This window comes from Gavialis gangeticus, unplaced genomic scaffold, assembly GCF_001723915.1.
Source record: "Gavialis gangeticus isolate Ggan-Ray unplaced genomic scaffold, GavGan_comp1, whole genome shotgun sequence".
Classification (NCBI taxonomy): Eukaryota; Metazoa; Chordata; order Crocodylia; family Gavialidae; genus Gavialis; species Gavialis gangeticus.
In genome coordinates this window covers 15710392-15716143 of record NW_017729031.1, presented here as the reverse complement: position 1 = coordinate 15716143, position 5752 = coordinate 15710392, and the positions used below count along the sequence as shown (strand labels likewise).

The 5752-nt window shown below is 44.1% G+C and overlaps 1 protein-coding gene across 1 annotated transcript in view; it reads right to left on the bottom strand.

Annotated features, from left to right (window-relative positions):
• LRP1B (LDL receptor related protein 1B) overlaps positions 1-5752 on the bottom strand; it is a 2002088-nt gene that overhangs the window by 1665783 nt on the left and 330553 nt on the right. The window lies entirely within an intron of this gene.

Here is a 5752-nt window from a genome sequence, read left to right as displayed (position 1 = left end):
TTCCATGTTGGATTTCCTTTGATCTCTCCGTCAGAAACATGGAAGAACTTACCGATTAATTTCTACCAAATTTACTTAAAAGCTGCAGAGCGTTTTCCAATAGCAGTTTTGGATACAAGATACTATGTGCTAAAATTTACCATTACTACTGCAGAAAGTGAGGGAGGGAAAGAGCATTAACACTATTTCTTGTTTTAATAGTACAATATACCAGTTTAATAATTTATTTCTGACAGCACAAATTTTAAGCAAAAAAAAATCTGTCATTCCTTTCGGAAGTGGCAGATATACTTTCATGATCCAGTAAGTAGTAATATACTACTATGCTAACTGCATCATCCTACCCCTTAAAAAATGCTGCATCACCCAGCATGACAGGGCTTTATTTTTAGGCCTCAGACACTGGCCCGATAAGAAAAGGACCTGTCATTTATCTGCTGTTTACTTTTCAGGAGAAAAGGCACTTAAACAATCATCCATCCTCTATATCCCAAGCTCCACAGAGGCCACTACACAGATCCCAGAGACTACCTAGGGAGAAGGACCAGGGCAGGAGAAACAGTTGTAGGGCTGGTGAGGAAGGTGTTTTTGCTGGCTCGGTAGAGATTAAGTTTAAAAAAAAAAAAGGTTGATTCTACATCCAGTGGAACGAAAGTAGGTTTTATAAGTACATTAGACATCATGACTGGTGTGCCAGGTTAGTCTGTGAGAAAGCCTTTATATAGATACAGTGGGTCATACTCAATGCCCACGTTTGGGGAAAAAATGCCTTTTTAAATAAGGAGCCCTCCTCCCCCTTTTTCTTTGATAGGATCTTGAAGACAGTCTGACTCAGAGTTCACTTGTTCAGATTTTACCACAGAACATGGTTATCTGATCCCTAACTTGACACATCCACTGGTCTGAGAAATCATTTAGCAAATGTCTGGCTACAAACAAAAGATCAAAATATTCCTACGGCAATTTTATCTCATTAGTTGAGGGCCACATAATAATAGATCTCCGTAACTATAAAATGACATGATAGTGATGTCCTTTAATGACAAAAAATACCACAGAATTGTAAGATGCCCTCTTATTACATAACAAATGCATACAAATAGTACGAAAACATTACATGTAATCGTACTATTTACAAATTTACTCCTAGTAGGCCTTTATATACATGAAATTGACAACATTTCAACAAATCAAGAACAAGACAAAATTTTTCAGCCTGATCTTACACTGCCTTGCAAAACATGGATAATATTTACAGTATGACGCTATCCTTAATAGTATTTTATCTGAAATAAAAAGGAAAGAAAAGGGAGCAGTGCGGGCAGCCCAAGGTAAGTTTTTTGGGATGAGGACAACAGCACGTCCTCAGGAAAGTCAGGAGGCTAAAAATAGCGCTGTCAGGGTCAGGACAGTAAGAATAAGACAGACCAAGGGCTGGAGTGAGTGGCTGAGCTGCAAAGGCATGCAGGTATGTACTAGATCAGGCTAACCCCTTGGAAACTGGAAACCCCCTTTTCAATCAAGTTAGCTCACCTCCCTAGATTGGGCGTGCTATTTTTGTCTGATTTAAACTCTGCCAATTGGGCACCCTTGTTAAGTATAAATGTGGCAGGGGCATTGTTTGTGCCTGCCACTTTAAGGGATGAGCCAAGTAGCCAGCAGGTGCTTGACTGCAACAGCCATTTTAGATCCCTGGCTGCCTACCTAAACAGAGCAATTTGCTGCTGGCCTGCCAGCAGCAAACATCTCCGGGCTGCAAGGCTGTATACAACATCTGGGAGATAAGGGCAGAAGCTTAAGGGGATGGTTTGGAGGCTCCTGGTCTTGAGCATGACCTAAAACTGCACCCTTCCAGGAGTGGGTGGCCTAGTGGGGCTCTCAGTGGTGCAGGAGCCCCCAGGAAATGCCAGGCCAGTTACCAACCTGCCAAAAGGTGAACAGGGGTGCCTTAACCCCAGCACTCACCTCTGGGGGCACTATTTGTACCATCAGAGCAGGGAAGGCCAGGTAAGCTTCAGGAACCACCTGAGCCTGCTGGGATGAGTGACCCCGCAGGGCCTGGCATGTTTCAAGAAGCATCTGAGGCGGGAATGGGGGACCTGAATCCCTGAGTCAGGGTGGAATAGATCCTCCCTACGCAGGAGGTGTAGATCCAACCAAGGGACTCAACGAGTCAATGCTGGGGCCTGGACCAGAAGGGTCAAAAGGGCCAGGGGCCCACCACAAGGGACACCCATACTGAGCAAAGAACCTTGGGGTCCCAACTGGCTTAGTTTCATAATTTTGTAGTTGGCAGGGTTGGAAGGGACCTGAGCAGATCATCGCGTCTGACCCCCTGCCATAGCAGGAAAGAGTACTGGGGTCATATGACCCCAGAAACGTGTTCATCCAGCCTCCTTTTAAAGACCACTAGGGTACGAGCCACCACCACTTCTCTTGGAAGTTGGCATCAGACCCTAGCCACCCTGACAGTGAAGTAGCACCTCCTTATATCTAGCCTGAATCTACCCTCTGCCAGCTTTTGACTGTTATTTCTTGTCACTCCTGGCAGTGCTTGGGGGAACAGGGACTTCCCCAATGCCTGCTGGTCCCCCCCGACTAGTTTTTAAATGGCCACTAGATCCCCCTTCAGCCTACTTTTGTGGAGGCTGAACAGGTTCAGGTCCCTTAGCGTCTCATTCTAGGGCCTGTCCTGCTGACCCCAATCATGCGAGTGGCCCTCCTCTGGACCCTCTCCATGTCGTCCACATCCCTCTTGAAGTGCAGTGCCCACAGCTGGACACAGTACTCCAACTGTGGCCTGACCAGTGCCGCATAAAGGGGGAGTATCACCTCCTTGGACCTGCTTGAGATGCATCTGTGGATGCATGACAAGGTACGGTTGACCTTCCTGACCACGTCCCCACACTGTCAGCCCATATTCATTTTGGCATCAATAATGACTCCAAGATCCTTTTCTGCCTGTGCACTGATGAGAAGGGAGCTCCCCAGCCTGTAGGTATGCTGCTGGATCTTCCTCCCCAGGTGCATTACCTTGCACTTGTTAGTTTTGAACCCCATCCTGTTCTCATCTGCCCACCCCTGTAACCTGTCCAGGTCCGGTTGCAGCCTATTCCTCCCTTCTAGTGTGTTCACTTCTCCCCACATCTTAGTGTCATCTGCAAATTTGAACAAGGTGCTTTTCACCCCCTCGTCCAAGTCACTGATGAAGATGTTGAACAGTGCAGGCCCGAGTACCGAGGCCTGTGGAACCCCACTGCTCACATCCCTCCAGGTCGAATATGACCCATCCACCACCACTCTCTGGGTGTAGCCCTCCAGCCAATTAGTGACGCATCTGACTGTGTAGGTATCAACACCATAGTCTCCTAGTTTTTTAATAAGAATGGGGTGAGACACAGTGCCAAAGGCCTTCCTAAAGTCCAGAAAGACTATATCCACCATGACATCTGTATCCAAGGATTTTGTGACCTGGTCATAGAAGGCCATCAGTTTGGTCTGACAGGACCTGCCTCTAATGAACCCATGTCAGTTGCCCCTAAGCATAATCTTCCCTGCTGGCCCTTTACAGACATGCATCAGGATAATTCTCTCAAAAAGCTTACCCAGGACCGAGGTAAGACTAACTGGCCTATAGTTTCCTGGGTCCTCCTTCCTTTTTTAAAAACGGGAACCACAATGGCCCTTTTCCAGTCCTCCAGCACAATGCCAGAGCACCATGAGTGCTCGTAAAGCCATGCCAGGGCCTGAGTCAGGGCCAGGGCTTATATGGAAGCCGAAGGTCCCATGGAAAGGGCCACAGCTAATGGGCGAAGGGGATGGTTGAGTCAATTGCCTGAGATGCTACCTGCAAGGCTTGGGCAATGGTATAGAGGTAAAATGGAGCCGTGGCTATCCCCCCCCCCGCCGATATCAGGGTGTATAATGGGCAGCCTCCCACCTAATTAACAATTCAGTTATGTTCCATCAAGGGGTGGTTGGTGAGAGAGGTGGGCAGCTTGCTCAGAGGCAGGAGGGGAAACAAGCCCTGTGACTAATCAGGGACCCCTACTTTGCCTCAATAATGTAATGCTTATATGTGCCCTAAGTGACTATGTGCCTTGGCATAAGCCACAGATGAGCATTTGCATGTATATAACAGTGGCTCACAGTTTCTAACTGCTGTCTAATGTACTGTAGATGAACTGTGCATACATACACTTCTTTGCCCTGCAAATAGATAGGGTTAAACAGAATTAAACAGAAACTAGGGTTAAACAGGAAAAAAAATCCCAAATAACTGGATTCAAAATATCTCCCCCCCCCCCCACAATTTTTAACTGTCAAATCAGAGTTAGAACTGCTGCATATTCTTGATGGATTCTTACTTTAATTTTCAGGCAAATATATGTAATTATTTAAATGAATTTAACAGTGAATGAATGTGTGTTCTGGTGCCTGAAGGCTGAATACATACACATTGGACTATGGTTAGTTACAATATCATTAACAAGTGCTCCTTCCAAACAGATGTTATTCCTTTGTGAACTTCTACATGCCAAGGTTTTAAATAACTATAAAAATAAAGCTAGATGATAACTGAAGTTCATGCATTTTTTTTAATCCTTCATTATTTTTTCCAGCAGTTTATACCACCATGTAGAATACTATGATGCTATTTCCTTTACTTTTTTTTCCCCTAGACAGATTTTCAGAGCATTGCAGTTTTTCTAAGCAGGCAAATTCAAATTTATTAAAACATTAATGACATGTAGAAACAAAAGGAATATTTCAAGGGATACAAGACGTATGCTCCACTTATTGATACATTTAAGTAAAAATAACTACACTAGACCCTTATTTAGAAAGCTGCATTAATGGAGGAATGGATTACATATTTTTAAAATTACTGTGACACTATTAATGTACAGGTACAACATAGATTGCAATAAAGTGATGAGTAATAATGAGGTATTTTGCCAAATTTTGAAAATTTAATTTTGACTTTAAGTATTAGTTAGATAGGTTACATGGGCAGAGAATAACCCAACAACATTACAGAAGTTGTAGTGATTAGACTTTCTTTTTTAACCAAGCCTCAAACCAGTCAAATCCCAGATTTCTCTTACAGAAAATGATCAACACTTTCAGTAATTTACCCTCTCTTTCCAGCAAGGTTCCCACAATGTCTTATACTGTATTGATTCTTTGAAGGAAATTGACTTTTGTTGCACCCTAATTCCAATTACAGTGGTTAGCAGCTGAATGAGACATCATGAAATAGCTATCCTGTTTTGAGCTGTTCCTTACTATTATGGTAGCTCAGATTTAGGCAGGATACAAATGAAAATAAGATTACACTTTTATCACCGCTTCCTATAGTAGAACAGTAGTTGTCTTCCTTAAGAAAGGAACACAAGATCATGAGGTTGTGCATATTAACTGGAATTAGTGGAAGACCTAAGACTACAGCTTGGCTTGAGACTTTAAGGTACTGTATGGATAAGAGGGCATCTCCTCCAAGATGTAGCCAAGATCAATAGACCTCCCACATGAATAACCATCACATGAGCTATAACCCCTGGCAAATCTACTTATATATGCCATTCATCTAAGGACTCCAATCACTTAAATTGATTGCGTCAGAGGAGAAAGCGGACCTCTTTAACCAATTCTTCACCTCCGTTTTCTTGTGCAGGGACCGGGACTTCCCTGCTGTGATAGAAGCCGGACTCGAGGGGATCGCCTTCAGACCTCAGGTTGGGGAGGACCG